At 42.5% G+C, this 16,635-nt stretch overlaps 1 protein-coding gene across 5 annotated transcripts in view; it reads left to right on the forward strand.

Moving 5' to 3' along the window:
* FYN (FYN proto-oncogene, Src family tyrosine kinase) overlaps nucleotides 1-16,635 on the forward strand; it is a 265,390-nt gene that overhangs the window by 142,685 nt on the left and 106,070 nt on the right. The window contains exon 1 of one of the 5 annotated variants that reach the window (XM_007528134.3): nucleotides 9,953-10,099. The exons of the other annotated variants lie outside the window; for them this stretch is intronic. The gene's annotated coding sequence lies outside the window, so the exon portion shown is untranslated. Of the gene's footprint in view, nucleotides 1-9,952; nucleotides 10,100-16,635 lie in introns of those variants that run through there. 5 annotated transcript variants of the gene reach the window in all.

The following is a 16,635-nucleotide window of genomic DNA, read 5'->3' on the forward strand; positions in this document are numbered from 1 at the left end:
AGCAAAACAGGAGAGCATATGGCTTGTAAGCTTTTTAGAGCTTTCTCCTGTCTGAGCTGTTGCCCACAGAAATTTAGAAAAGGTATCAATTGAGACAAACACATATTTTTGTTTGCCAGAGTTTGGTATGTGGATGACATCAATTTGCCAAATAGCATTAGCTTTTAATCCTCGGGAGTTAACACCAAGAGTCTGAATAGCAGGTGTTTTTATGAGACTTGCACAGTAAGAGCATGTAGTTAGGATATGTTTTAACTGTGGTAAAGGAACATCAGGAAATCGAGCTCAGAGGCCTTTAAGATTAACATGGGTTAGAGAATGGAAATCAGCAGGATCAGAGACAGAGACTGGGAAAGTTCCTGTGGAGGCAAGGCGGTCAGCTGCAGCATTCCCTTCGGACAAGGCACCAGGAAGAGGGCTGTGGGAATGAAGGTGCTGAATATATAGTGGTTGGGTTCAAGAAGAGAGCATAGAGGCAATTTGAATCAAAAGAGGGGAAAGTGGGTTGTCATCAATTTTCACATAGGAACGAGCAAGCCATGGAAGTAAGTTAACAGTATACACACTGTCAGAAAACAGGTTGAAGGATTCTGGTACAGCTTTTAATGCAAGGAAAACAGCATAAAGTTCTTTGTACTGAGGGGAATTCTCAGGAAGCTCAGTAAAGAGAGGTTTAGGGGGTTGTTTGTCCGGGTAATATATAAGGACAGCAGCTCCCTTTTTTCCACCATCAGTGAAGACTGTAGGAGCAGAAGGAATGGGATCTCGAGAGAAAAGTTTAGGTGCTAGTAGAGGCAAAAGAGGTAAAGAACCTATCAATTTATTAGAAGGAAAATGGTTATCTATTTGTCCTGGAAACCCCATGAAGCTTATGGCAAAGCGGGAATGATGGCGTAGGAGCCACTCTGTATCTGTGAGAGAAAAGGGCAGAATCATTAAATCCGGTTCTTTCCCTAAGACCTGCACAGACCTATTTCTCCCTTGGCGAACCATGAATGCTAATGCGTCTATCTCAGTGAGGAGTCTTGGAGCTCCTCCTACTGGCGTGTGAAGCCACTCAAGAACCCCATGGTCTTGCCATAATGCCCCTACTACTGTGGGGGTGGAGTTGAAGATTAAAAGGTTTACAGGAGAGGAGGGAGAGAATTGAACAAGGTGCATGGCCTGGAGGGCCTGGTTAAACCTTTCCAGTGCCGAGGAGGCCTCAGGAGTTAACTTACGTTTTGAGGAGGGCTGTTTGTTTCCTTTTAACAGGTCAAACAGTGATTGGAGGCATCTTGTAGGCAGATAGAGATACTGCCTAAGCCAATTTAGATTTCCCAGAAAACTTTGTAAAGAAGCAAGAGTAAGGTTAGAAGGAAAGGTGACATTAGGTTTTAAGGGACGAATTTGCGTTAGAGAAATCTCTGAACCTAGGAAGGATATTGGAGGGATTAGGTGTATCTTCTCAGGAGCTACATTAAGGCCGCTTTTCTTTAATGCAGGAATGAGAAAATCACGTAAGGCATAGAGATCTGTATCTGATTTTCCCCATATTAAAATATCATCTGTATAATGAAAAACATTAAGGCCCTTATGAATATATGGGACAAGGGCAGATTTAACAGCCTCCTGACAAATTGTAGGACTATTGGCCATACCCTGGGGCAGCACCACCCATTCAAATGTGTCAGCAGGGCTGGCGTTATTAATAGAAGGAACAGAGAAGGCAAAACGTTTACAATCTTTGTAAAAGTCCTCCCTGACTGCTTGCCTGAGTGCTCCGAAGTCCTTAGAGGAGTATGGCTGCCACAGCTGATGGTTTTGTTTAGAAGGGGCCACGTTTACCGGGAAGGTGTGGATTTGATCCGATGGTGCGGGTGAGGGAGCTACAGAAGTGGAAGGTGCCGTGGAAACTGCTGTAGTGGCCGCAGGGGAAACTGCACGCATATCTACGGGGATGGAGCTCTCGGGGTAGACTGTACACGGTTTAAAGTCCTTAAATGCTGCCTTTAACTCCCGTACCTCAGCCACTAGGTCTCTTAATGATGATGTATCAGCAGGGGGTGGGGTCAGAGAAGCAGAAGCCTCAGGGGAAGCCAAAACCGGGGCGGTAGGAGGAGGGGCTAGAGAAACGGAAGCCTCAGGGGAAGCAGGGGGCGGGGTCAGAGAAGCAGAAGTAACTGAACACGTGTCTGCCACAGAAGGAACCGAACATGTGTCTGCAGAAGGAGCCGAACATGTGTCTGCAGGGATAGCGGGTGAAGGGGTCATGGAAGCTGCAGAAGGAACTGAGCACATGTCTGCAGGGACAGAAGTTTGGGTGCTGACTGCAAATCGCTTAGGGCATTTAGGTTGTAAGCACCAATCTCTTAACTCTTGTATCTCAGGAGAAGCTGAACCCTGGGCAGCAGGGGGCAGGGTCGGAGGAGGAGCTTCCGAACACGTGTACATGTTTGTGGGAACGGAAGTTCTGGGTCTATCTGCTGATCGCTGAGGGCGTCTGAGTCTTAAGCACATGTGCTTTAACTCTCGTATCTCAGCCTCAAGGTCACTTACCCTCATGGAAGACCACATTGTACATATCTTGTAAGTGACGACCACAGTTATAAAAATCCAAGGGGTAGCGAAAATTAAACCGTCTGTGAGAGTGCAAATCTGTCCCAGGGCAGAAGGAGATAATAATTGGGACACCTCATAAAACGAAAAAATTCCCATGGTGGAGGGAAATGCGGGGCCACAGAGGCGGGCAGATGCCACTTACCTGTGTCTGGGCGGCTTTTCTGGACCTCAGGCTGGGCGTGAGTGCGGGACACGTTGAGCGCCAGATGTTGTTGAGCCAGATGTTGTTGTGCGCAGGCCACGGAGAAGAGAGGGGGGTCCGGAGCGAAGAGGAAACACAAATCTTTATTTGCGCTGGCACCTCAGAGTTGGGTGCTAGAGAAGCAGGTTGGGCCACGTGGAGGTAGCAAAAATGGCCGCCTCACGCAGTAACCTTTCCTGCGTCTGAACACCGGAGTGGAGCGCTGGCAAGAGAGCGAGGTGCGGAAAACGAAGGGTTTTTATAGGAGTAGCTTTCGCGAGAATGGGAAGGGGGAGGAGTAACCATAGCACTCCAGGATAGGGTGATAACTCTCGTGAGAATGGGAGGGGGGAGGAGTAACCATAGCACTCCAGGATAGGGTGATAACTATCGTGAGAATGGGAGGGGGAAGGAGTAACCAAAGCACTCCAGATATCCAGGGATATAGACAATGTCCTGAGGGCATAACATGGCGGAACAGGCACTCCCACAATGTCCCAACTCTCACGGGAACTAGTAGCCTGAGGGGAAAACATGGCAGATGTGAATGCATCTGCACAATTTCCCAGCATTCTCAGGCTACATACAATTTTTTAAAAGCATGATGTAGTCAACCTGAGAGAAGGCTGGTTTGCCTCATTTGAATCTGAAAGGGAGCCCACATCCTTCCTGTTATACTTAAAGACACAGAAAAGAACTCACAGAAAACAGATGGACAAATATGTGTTATGTTTCCCAGACATTGCACCCCCAGGCCTCCCAAACAGTATTTGGGAGTAATTAGGAATGCGATTGAACAAGAAAAGAACAAAAGCAATAAAAGTATACAGTACTGGATAAAAGACAACCAGAAACTGTTCTTTATCTGCTTCTTCAGCATTTTTTTTCAGGTGTAAAAGGGGAAAAAAATGCACTGTCATTTTTTTTCCACTTTCAAGTGAAATTGTCATTTTGCACGATAGAACCCGGACAGTTGCTCTTATTAATGCTTTAGTCAACTCCAACCCCTCCAATTTCAAAAATGAAAGTGGCAATCTGTCCTTTTTAATTTTTTTTCTTAAAAAAAATTGGTGATTAATAATAGTTTACAAAACTATAGGGTTACAGGGTGTAATTCTACACCAGACTCACCATCAAAATGCTGTGCCCTCATCATGGTTCTTACAAGGTCTAGAGACAGTGTGTTTCTGTTTATGACTTTTGCTTGTTTGTTTTCAAAGGCCAGTATTCCAGTTCTCTAGACTCCACATATAAGTGAAGCCATCCAGTATGGGTCTTTCATCTAATTTTGCTAAACAAAACATAATCACCTCCAGTTCTGTCCACTTTGTCCCAAAGGACATACTATCTCCACAGTTTTTCTTTTTAATCGCAGAACAGTATTCTATGAAATATATATATATATTATAATATATATATATATATATATATAATATATATATATGGAGGGAGAGAGAGAGAGAGAGCCCATAACTTCTTTAACCAGTCATCTGTCGAAGGGTATTTAGACTTTCGTGTCTTTGGCCACTGTGAATAATGCAGCTATGAATATCGGGTACATATGTCCGTTTGGACAAGTGTTTACATGCATTTGGGTAAATGCCTCAGAGTGATATTGCTGGATTATAAGGTACCTGCATTTTCATTTGTTTAGGAACCCTTCATACAGTCTTCCAAAGGGGCTGCACCTGCTTGCATTCCCACCAGCAGTGTAGCAGGCCCCTTTTCTCCACAACCTCGCCAACACCTGTTGTTTCCTGTTTTGTTGATGCAGGCCATTCTCACAAGTGTGAGATGGATTCTCAGTGTAGTTTGAATTTGCATTTCTCTAATGATACATGAAGTGAGGCATTTCTTCAGATGTCTGTGGGCCATGTGTATCTGTTCTTTAGAAGACATTTAGTTCTTTGACTCACTTTAAAAAAATTTTTTTTAATCTTTATTTGATAGAGACAGCCAGAAATTGAGAGGAAGGGGGAGATAGAGAGAGAAGACAGAGAGACACGTGCAGCACTACTTTACCACTTGTGAAACTTTCCCCCTGCAGGTGGGGACCGGGGGCTTGAACCCAGGTCCTTGTGCACTATTAACACGTGTGCTCAACCAGGTGCGCCACCACCTGACCCTGACCCACTTTTTTTTTTATTATTATTATTATTTTTTTTTATTAAAGAAAGGATTAATTAACAAAACCATAGGGTAGGAGGGGTACAACTCCACACAATTCCCACCGCCCAATCTCCATATCCCACCCCCTCCCCCGATAGCTTTCCCATTCTCTATCCCTCTGGGAGCATGGACCCAGGGTCATTGTGGGTTGCAGAAGGTAGAAGGTCTGGCTTCTGTAATTGCTTCCCCGCTGAACATGGGCGTTGACTGGTCGGTCCATACTCCCAGTCTGCCTCTCTCTTTCCCTAGTAGGATGGGTCTCTGGGGAAGCTGAGCTCCAGGACACATTGGTGGTGTCTTCAATCCAGGGAAGTCTGGCCGGCATTCTGATGACACCTGGAACCTGGTGACTGAAAAGAGAGTTAACATACAAAGCCATACAAATTGTTGAGCAATCATGGACCCAAATCCTGACCCACTTTTTTATTGGGTTATTGTCCTTCCCCCTTTTGTTGAGCTGTACCAGTTCTTTACAGATACTTATTGAGATCAACTGCCTGTCTCGTGTGTGGTGTGCAAATATTTTCTCCCAGTTACTGGGTTGCCTGTTTATCCTTCTGTAGTTTGCTTTTGGTGTGTAGGAGCTTTTTAGTTTGATAGTAGTTCCATCTGTTTTATTTGACGCAGTCCGTATCCTTTTCTTGTTCAGTGATGTTGAAACTCTTCTTTTTCAAATAATTCTCCCACCCACCAAGTTTGGAATAACTAGCACACAAACCATTTGTTTCAGTTATTCATTTAAATCTTTCAGCTTGCCTTCAGTATTAGTTTAAAAAGTGATTACTGGCATGATAGGAATAAGTTGACCCCCCCAAATGGAAGAATGTAGAGAAGAAAATAAAGGAGGGAAGAAAGGGAGAAGAAAAAGGGCTTACATGTCTGACATAACATCCTTTACCAACTGTGTCCTGGGTTATAAAGACTACAGGCAACTATTAGTGACATTATAATCGTGCTAGAGAATCACGACTGAAGGAATCTGGACCAGCAGATGGCTCGGCAGGCAGGCTACTCATCTTGCCATGTGTGAGCTCCTGGAGTTGATATCTGGTACCAGGTGCCAACACCAAGGACAGTACTAGAGGGAATTCCGTGGATGGTGGAGCTGTGCTTTGTTCTCTCACTCCATTCTCTCTCTCTTTCTCCATATATATATATATGAAATTGTTCGGTAAACAGGCACCCAGTGGTGGGAATAGGGCAATATATACATATAAAAGGCAAAAAGGAAACAGGTGGAAGTAATTTAGCAGTATACAAACACACTCACACATATGGAGAGGGTGGGCAGAGTGGGGGTGCACCTGGTTGAGTGAGTGCACAGGTTACAGTGCACAAGGACCCAGGTTCAAGCCCCCAGTCACCACCTTCAGGGGGAAAGCTTTGCGAGTGGTGAAGCGGTGCTGCAGCTGTCTTCTCTGTCTCTCTCCCTTTCTGTCTCTCTTTTCCCTCTCAGTTTCGGATTGTCTCTACTCAATAAATAAATAAAGATAATAAAAATATTATGAGAGAAAAAAAGAATACTAGTGGGGGTTACAGAATACAGAAGGGCTGCTCAGTCATTGCACACATCTGTCTGCACGGGGGTTAGTTCCTCATACAGCATTAAAGGGACTTTTTCCAGGTTGAGATTGTGGGAATGTATTTCTGCACTTTAATCCCAAACTTGTTCCTACACATAGTTTTGAAAATACATTTATTTAAAATGTTAATGTGGTCATACAGACTTCTTATATTGTGTTGAAATTTTGTCTAATTAATTATATAAATTCTATGTGTTTTGATTTTTATTTATTTGCATTTTAAGGAATTAAAGAATGTAAAGTCATGCAAAGAGTATAGAATTTGCAGGTGGGGGAGACAGCATAATGGTTGAATTTGCCTAGGAGATGCAGACCACCAGATAATTAGATGCTTTGAAAATATGAAAATAGCAATAACAGCAAATAAAGTACAATGTGAGCTCTCTTAAAACAATAACTGGTTCTGTTCACCCCCCAAATGTTTTAGAATATTTTTTGTTTTGCTTTTTTTTTATTTACTTGTTTATTGGAGGATTAATGGTTTACAGTTGAGAGAAAAACACAATAGTTTGTACATGCATAACATTTTCTAGTTTTCCACATAACAATTCAACCCCCACTAGGTCCTCCTCTGCCATCATGTTCCAGGAACTGAACCCTCCCCACTCCCATTCCATCCCAGTGTCTTTTCCTTTGGTGCAATACACCAACTCCAGTTTGTTTTGCTTTTTAATAAGTGTTTGTTGGGTTATTGAAGAACTCTTAGGTTTTCCTGTGTGAGAGATGTAAGCTTGACACACAAAACTCAGTTTTTTGCGGACCCATAGCCAGTCTGTATATTATAACAGAATCACAACTACCATTAAATTTCAGTCGTGGCCCCAGAAAAAAATCTTAATTAAAAGTGCATGACCGGTGAGGGGTCAGCAGGCAGCCTTGAAGGTTGCATATATGAGCATGTTTCTTAAATTCACCGTCACCATTGAATTAATAACACTTGGGTGTTTGTCAGTACTGAGAATATTCGTGTTAAAAGAAACATTAACATTTACAAATTATCTAGGTTGACTGTTGCCCAGGCTCAGCCTAGCTAAGGGGCGTGGCTTGCCTTAGGCTCCCAGGGGATCAGGGCAGAGCAGCAAGGCACGTGCTGACTTCCTATTCAGTCATATAATTCATCCTTTACAAAACAAATTGCATCGCAGTCTGTTCTCTACTTCTGAGCAAACATACCAAATCTTCAACATGGTTCATCTTTTTTAAAATTTTTATTAGTGGTTTAATAATGATTGAGAAGATTGAAAAAGAACAGGGTACAATTCCACACAGTTCCCAGCATCAGAGTTCTGTGTCTCATCCCCTCCATTGGAAGCTTCCCTATTCTTTATCCCTCTCTGGGAGTATGGACTAAAATTCATATATATTTGTTTGTTAATGAAAAAGATAGGAGGAGAGAGAGAAAGAACCAGACATCACTCTGGTACGTGTGCTGCCAGGTATTGAACTCAGGACCTCATGCTTGAGAGTCCCAGTGCTTTATCCACTGCGCCATCTCCTGGACCACTGGACTAAAATTCTTTATGGGGTACAGAAGGTGGGAGGTCTGGCTTCTGTAATTGCTTCTCCCGCTGAACATGGGCGTTGGCAGGTCCATCCATACCCCCAGCCTGTTTCTGTCTTTCCCTAGTCAGGTAGGGCTCTGGAGATGTATGGTTCTGGGACACCTTGGTGAGGTTGTCTGTCCAGGGAGGTCAGGATGACATCATGGTAGCATCTGCAACTTGGCAGGTGAAAGGCACTATGATATAAAGCAAATTGCTCAATAAACATGCATCCAAAGGTGGGAATAGGGCAAATGGAACTAGGAGTCTTCGTGTGGGAGGAAGCTGGGAGGTCGTTTTCATGGCAAATCTTTTCACTCATTGTACCCATGCTGTCCGGTAGATACCTAATACCAAGCACAAACATTTAATTTCCTGGTAGCCACTTTAAAAAGTCAAAACAGATGGAAGTAAGTTAGCAGTATATTTTTAGTTAAGCCAGCATATCTAAAGCATTGTGATTTCCACATAAAAATCAGTATTTTAAAATTTACTAGTGGAATATATTTCTGTTCTTTCTTCTTCATGCAAAGTCCCTTGCATCTGGTTACATGCTCTACTTCATCACGTTTCCGTTTGGTCCAACCCCATGTGGTTAGTGCTTATAGACCATGTTGGTCACCGTACTTCTGTATGACTGAGCAGACTTAAGTTCTGCACCAAAACACCAGTCCCTAGCCCTTAATGTTGTAAATGTCTGTGTCTGGTTCATACTTCTTTTGATTTTTGCTCTGAATGCACCACACTTATCTCCCCCAAACCCGGAGAGGTAAGCATGCATGAACGGCTGTGAAATAAATGAGTGTATCTACTGAACACACATTCTTGTTCTTGGGTAATGCCACTGTGTGATATCTTATCCCAGCCTTCCTCTGGTTCCATGAAGTTCTGCATTTCCTTAATGTCCAAAGTTTCCTCACTAGCTGCAGCGGTTTCCTGTGGATAATGTTCAAAATAGGTTTCATTTATGAGGTATCTTGTGCTGTAACTACTATCAGAATATGAATATGTGTCCTAGAGCCTGGATTCCAAGTCAGTCTAATTAACAGTCTTCTAAGAAATAATTATTACATTTTCTCTATAAGTCTCAACAGTGATAGCTCTCATTTTGACCTAATTAGAAAATGTTATGTTAAAATATGTATGGGGGAAAATCAAAGAAGATCATTTTACTTTTTGTTTATTCCTGTAGTATTTTTCCCATCTCTCACTTACAACTGACAGACAGAAGGGAATACTTGGAACAGTCATGAATGAATGACTGTAGAAGATAAGACTGTGTCTTATTTTCCTCACTGGTGAAGTAGAAATAGTATTAACGCCTAGACTGGTTAGTGCTCAAGAGAAATAATCCCTATGGTTATCACTGAATTTGTAGGCTGCTGCAGAAAAAATATATAGGTAAGACAAAATAGAAATCAAGTAGAGGAGCTGGGTGGTGGTTCAGCTGGTTGAGTGCACATGTTATAATGCACAAGGACCCAGGTTCAAGCCCCCACGCCCCACCTACAGGGGAAAAACTGTGAGTGTCTCTCTTTCTCTGTCTCCCAATACCCTCTCAATTTCTGGCTGTCTCTATCCAATAAATAAAGATAATTTTTAAAAGAGAGAGAGAGAGAGTTCAAGTAGGTGATGCTAGTTTGAAAAAATAGAGAAGGAAACACACCAGCTTCTTCTGAGGAGATTACTCACTGGATTCTTGGAACTAAGTTAGGTTCCACCCAGAACTGAGAGTTTTCTGTTTCCAGTGTATCAGCAGCAGCCTGTTCGGATCAAGGTCTCCTCCGATGACAACAGGAATGTTGGAGCCAAAATGACCAGTTCATTTCAAAGGGGAGGCAGTACACAATGAAGGAGGACCTGACCCAAATATTGTTTCAAGTCATCTGGTTTCCAAAGGGAATCGTAACAACTGTACTGAAGGAAACAGAATAAATATGTTAGATGTCATTGGGATTTTTTTTGTGTGTGTGATGCCTCTTTGAGCAGTTCTACTGAGGAAAGAAACGGAGTCCACTTTCAAGGTAACTCTCTTCTTTCTTGTCTTTTGTCACAACTATTTGATTAAATTCTTTCAGGCAGAGCTCATCAAGTCTCCTGGAACCTTCAAGGTCTCTTCTCTTGGCTAAATTCCATAAAAACCATACCCCACAGCTACTTGGTACTCATGGGTCTAATTCTCCCTTGGAAAATTGGTAAATTCTTTAAAATGCACCAATTTTTCTTTGAACATTTCAATTAAAAATTCTTAACAGTAGGGGTTGGGTGGTAGCGATCCCAGTTTGAGGCCCTGGCTCCCCACCTGCAGGGGGGTTGCTTCACGGGTGGTAAAGCAGGTCTGCAAATGTCTTTCTCTCCCTTTCTCTGTCTTCCCTTCCTCTCTCGATTTCTCTCTGTCCTATCTGACAACAACAGCAATGACAATAATCATAATATTGACAACAACAAGGGCAACAAAATGGGGAAAATGGCCTCTAGGAGCAGTGGATTTGTAGTGTAGGCACTGAGCCCCAGCAATAACCCTAGGGGAAAAAAAAATTCTTAACTGTTTTTAAATGTTTTGTTGACTTGACATTGGTTTATAAACATGTAGGTTGCAGATAATACATGTTATACAAACGGGCATGTGTGTGCTACATGATGCTTGCCGGCAAAAGTCTATAGTTTTCAGCCTTCACCACAAAGTTGATGCCTTTCACTTTGTTTGCCCATCCCCCTTCCCCATTACCTTCTGGTTACCACTGCTTTTCAGTTTTTATTATTGAGTTAACAGTGATTTACAAAATTATGAGATTTCAAGGGTATAGTTTTATAGCTACTCATGGTATATTTAAGTCACTTCACCCATCACCAAAGTCCTGTGCACCTCCCATGAACCATCATAGTTTTCACAAAGTCTAAGAGACAGCATTTTCACAGTACTTTTGAATTACTTCTTTCTCCTGCCAAACTCTCTAAAATTACTCACAACTGCTTGTGACTGAAGAATATTGAGAGTTAGGCTGGCTAGTATTTTTTTTTAATTTTTAATTTTTTTATTTATAAAAAGGAAACATTGACAAAGCCATAGAATAAGAGGGGTACAGCTTCACACAGTTCCCACCACCAGACCTACGTATACCAACCCCTCCACTGATAGCTTTCCTATTCTTTAACCCTCTGGAGTATGGACCCAAGGTCATTGTGGGATGCAGAAGGTTGAAGGTCTGGCTTCTGTAATTGCTGGCTGACTAGTATTTTATAGAATCCTAAGTTATGTACAACCCTCCCTGGATACATGTTAATATTGAAGGATTATCTTAGCTTATCTAAATTATTTTTCTAACTGTTCATTAGGATATAAGTTTGCAGTAATTTATACATATATTAATCTTTTGAGATTTTAACGTATTTCTTAAGATTTATCTATTTGTATGTTAGAGAGAGAGAGAGAGAGAGAGAAAGAGAGGGAGAAAGAAGACCAGAGCACTGCTCAGCTCTGGGATATGATAGTACCAGGTGTGGAATCTGGGGCCCCTGAGTTCTTAAGCATGCAAGGCTAATGTTCTACCATGACTTCCCAAACCCCAAATCTTTCCTTTTGGGGGGCGGGGTGGAGGAGCATTTTTCATCTGCTCTCATGCGCTAAATATCTATCACCAAGACAAGGAGTGGTCTCTCTGTCAACTTTCCAGATTTTGAAATGTTAGCCCCTGCTGCTGTTTGAGATTTTGAAGGTAAAACTTACTTAGACAGCCAGTGCCTGGCAACACAGGAATAGTCACCTGCCCTTGCAAACTCACACCTTGTCTCTGTGCTTTGCCTCTGGTAGGCAACTGAAACTCTATTTAATGAATGAAAGAGAGCTATTAAAAGCACACCAAATTACAGTATATTCATGCATTTCTCAGTAACAAAAACCACTGTAGTAGATTAAGCAACAAGAATATACTACTTAGCAATAATATGCTACTAAAATACAATTTCATGTCTAAAATAAGATATAAAATAGAACATTATATATGTTACAGTGCTAGGTGTACACACACACACACACACACAATTCTACTGCTCCTGTCTGACTTTTTTCATTACGTGTGTGTGTGTGTTTGTGTGTGTGTAATTTAGGGGCCAGGCAGTGGCACACCTGACTTAGCACACATATTATTACAATGTGCAAAATCCTGGTCCCCACCTGCAGGGGGAAAGCTTTCACAAATGGTGGAACGGTACTGCAGATGTCTCTGCTCCCTTTCCTTTTTACCTTCCCTTTCCCTCTCCATTTCTTTCTGTCACTATCCAATAAATATAACACAATATAGAATGACACACTACAACATGATATGATATAACATAACATTTTAGATAAAGACATTAAGTAGAGAGATGGAGAAACTGTAGCATCATCCACCACTTGCGAAGCAGTCCCCCAGTGCTGTGGTGTTTCAGTGTGGTGTCTGGACTCAAACCACAGGCCTCGTGCATGGTGAGCCACGTGGTCTACCGGGTGAGCTCTCTGTCCCTGAGCCCTCTACTTAGATGAAGTCCTGGACCAGGCAAAAGCAATCTACTGGTAAAAATCACAGCTGTGGTTGCCTTGGGTGGGACTAACCACGAAGGGACACTGAGATCTTGTTGGGGTAAATGACAGTGTTCTCAGTCTTGGCTGGAGTTTTGGTTACTCCCATATACACTGTCAGAATTCACTGATCTGTACACTTAAAAATCCATGCATTATGCTCAGTGATACCTAAACTTAAAGGCTACAGAAAGGGGAGAAATGAAAAATCTTTCTTGACAAGCCTCCTCAAATAATTAGAGATTTTCTTTTTGTCTAAAGCAATCTCTTCAAAACTAGCAACCTGGTAGCTGCTTATCATCCATGCCTCCCACTCCCACCCCCACCTCGTTTTTTGCACCAGTTGTGTAATAGGCCAACAGTTTTTCTTTTTTTCTGTTCTCTCTCTCTCTTTAATTGTGTTTATTTTCCCTTTTTTGCTCTTGTTTTTTTATTGTTGTTGTAGTTATTGTTGTTGTCATCATCATTGTTGGATAGGACAGAGAGAAATGGAGAGAGGAGAGGAAGACAGAGAGGGGGAGAGAAAGACAGACACCTGCAGACCTGCTTCACCGCCTGTGAAGCGACTCCCCTGCAGGTGGGGAGCCGGGGGCTTGAACTGGGATAGTTATACCGGTCCTTGTGCTTGGCGCCACGTGTGCTTAACCACTGCGCTACCGCCCGACTCCCTTTTCCTCTTCTCTGAACTCTTCCTGGAACCAAGTACACAAAGAGTCATCTGTACTCCAGGAGCACGGCATGGCTTCTTTTCACAAGAGGCTGTCTTAAATTATGTGGAAAATTTGCACTTTTTTTTCTCTTAAGTTGTGCAAGGGAAATTTTACCTGAAGAATTGTGTTTGGAAATCAAACAGTTTCACTTAGCTGAAAGAGAGAAGAGGGAAAAAGAAGGAGACGCGGAAGTAGTAACAGGCATCATAGGTGTAACTTAGAAAGTGAAGGTAGGACATAGAAGTAAATAAAACTGGGCAAAAAAATGGAGATAGAGGTAGATACTCCACTCCTGTCTGTGATCTGAGGAGAAGTATTGCAGTTTCTCCTGGAGGAGGTTGGGACACAGAACTCCAGTGGTAGAAACAGTGGAATTACACCCTTATTATCTTACAAGTTTGTGGATCAATAAGTCCCTTCTTCTTCTAGCGTTTGCCAATAAGTCCCTAATAAATAATTTTTAAAAAGAATTACGTTTGGGAGGCATATATTCACTTCTTAGGTCATTACTGGTTGTGTTAATTAAGAATGTGGAAGAACGGGCCTGGGTGGTAGCACACTGGACTAAAGGCAAGTTTTATAGTGTGTAAGGACCTAGGTTCAAGCCCCCTGGCCCCCACCTTCAAAGGGGAGGCTTCACAAGTGGTAAAGCAGGGCTGCAGGTGTCTCTCTTTCTCTTTCCCTCTCTACCTCCCCTCCCTCCCTCAAGTTCTCTCTTTTTCTAGCCAATAAAAAAATATATATATTTTTTAAAGATTTATTTTTAAAAAATGAATTTGGAAGAATACTCTTTTGGTTTTTTATTAGTAATTTAATAATGATGGACAAGATTCTAAGATAATAGGTACAATTTCATACAGTCCCCACCACCAGAGTTCTGCATCCCATCCCCTCCACTGGAAACTTCCATATTCTTTATCCCTCTGGGAGTATGGACCAATGATCTTTATGGAGTGCAGAGGTGGAAGGTCTGGCTTCTGTCATTGTTTCTCTGCTGGACATGAGTATTGACAGGCGGGTTCATAGCCCCAACCTGTTTCTATTAGAAGACAACTCTTAAACCAGAACTTTAGGTGTCTTTTTTTCCCCCTTTTAGTGGAGCCCAGGTCTCATTCATAGTTTCATTGCTCCTAGCCAGTTTTCCGTAGATAGATGAACAGTGGGCTCTCTGTTCCTACCTCTGTTTCTCCAGGAGGATGCAGTTGCCTCACTGGAGCAGGGCAAGTCTTTGCCAAGCCTGCCTTCACCTCCTGAATGCTCTTCATCACGGGGCCTCTGTGTTCTGTGTAGACTGCTGGGTTTCTAGTCTAGGTTCATAATGGTGGGGTAGATGCACAGAGTCATCTATTCAGCACTGCAGCAGAAACCTACTGTATGGAACCTTGAAAAAGAACAGAACAGGATGTTCTATGGCCCTAGGAAAAACTGACTGGCTAATCTTGCTTTCTGCTCCCTTACCTCCTCCTTTGTTTTGCTTTCCAAGTAGCGGCAGAATCTGACTGTTTTCAGCCCATGTTTGTACTCCCTACCTCTGTTTACTTCAAGGCAATGCCTACCCATTTGTAAGAAGGAAAATGAGTGCATGTACAAACTGTTGTATTTACTGTTGAATGTAAAACATTAATTCCCCAATAAAGAAATTAAAAAATAAAAAAAAAATAGGAAAGCTATCAAGGGAGAGGATTGGATACGGAGTTCTGGTGGTGGAAATTGTGTGGAAATGTAACCCTCATATCCTGTGGTTTTGTCAGTATTTCCATTTTATAAATACAAATTTAAATAAATAAATGTTGAGAACCAAAAATAAAAAAAAGAAGGAAAATGAGAATATCTCACTAGTCTTATAAACCAGGCCAGGAAGAAAAGTGAAAAATGTGGGCTGGGAAATAGCGTAATTGTTCTGCAAAAAGACTTCTTGGTCAAGGCTCTGAGGTCTCTGGTTTAGTCCACAGCACTACTGTAAACCAGTGCTAAGCACTGCACTGGTCTCTCTCTGAATCTTTCCTCCTCCTCCTCCTCCTCCTTTTTCTTCTCTTTCATTAAAATAAATTATTACAAGAAAAACATAATACAAGTGACACCTAACAATAAATTAGCCTCTTTTATTTCCCAATTACCTTTACATTGTTTATCTTCATTTAAAAAAACCCAAAAAACAAATTCATGGATTGAGCCCATAAGGGATAATTTGTCCCAGTAGGCACGTGAAGAAATTGAGGCAATGTTAAGGCCAGAAGATTTGCCCAAAGTCACACGTCTGGTTAGTGGTAATCCTGGGACCAGAATAGAAGCTCATGTGTTCCCACCAGGCTGGGAGATCATTCAAAAGTACAAGTTCCCAGGAAAGATCAAATAATTGCTGGAAAAGCACTTCCGATCTCCAAGGAAAACAGATCTTTCCAGCTGAATGCCCTCCCTAAGGCCTGAAGAGTATCATCTGCCAAGGAACTCTCTCCTTTTGTTTCCTGCGTAAACCACCCCCAGGCTGAAGGCCGCTGTGAAGTCTATGAGAATCAAGATCGTCCGCACACTGCTGAGATACATTTAAAACTCATGGGACGGTCAGCTGTCCGTGTAGATAGAAACTGGAGGGTATTTCTTAAATCCTTGCCAGGACACAGCTGTGGACACTAATGCACAGAGCTCTGCTGTGCCTGCACATGCAACAAGACAGCAATTTCTGTTAGGCCAGCGTAAAGTGTAAGCTCAAACCCTGAACAGTGGGATAACGGCTGCTGAACCTGCATTTACAGTTGCAGCTGCCCCATTCCCCTGGGAAGGCAGAATGGCTGTTCTCCAGCTGTTCATAAAGGGCAGCAGGATTCAGGAACAGAAAAAGATCCTGCTCATATTTGATAGTGCACTCACCGCCCACGCTCATGTTCTTGTTAGATGCCTAGCTCAGAAACTAACTGTAGAAATAGTTCATTGATTTTGAGACCCCAGTTCTTTGTTCTACAAGATCAATCAGACGTGTGTGTGTGTGTGTGTGTGTGTGTGTGTGTGTGTGTGTGTGTGTGTGTGTGTGCATTTAGCCTGTAAGATACAGGTTTTGGGGGGAGTGGGGTGGTAGCGCAGTGGTTAAGCACAGGTGGCACCAAGCACAAGGACCAGTGTAAGGATCCTGGTTCCAGCACCCAGCTCCCCACCTGCAGGGGAGTTGCTTCACAGGTGGTAAAGAAGGTCTGCAGGTGTCTTTCTCTTCCTCTCTCTGTCTTCCCCTCCTCTCTCCATTTCTCTCTGTCCTATCTAATAACTACAACAATAAAACAAGGGCAACAAAAGGGAATAA

Source organism: Erinaceus europaeus, chromosome 4 (genome assembly GCF_950295315.1).
Source record: "Erinaceus europaeus chromosome 4, mEriEur2.1, whole genome shotgun sequence".
Taxonomy (NCBI): domain Eukaryota; kingdom Metazoa; phylum Chordata; class Mammalia; order Eulipotyphla; family Erinaceidae; genus Erinaceus; species Erinaceus europaeus.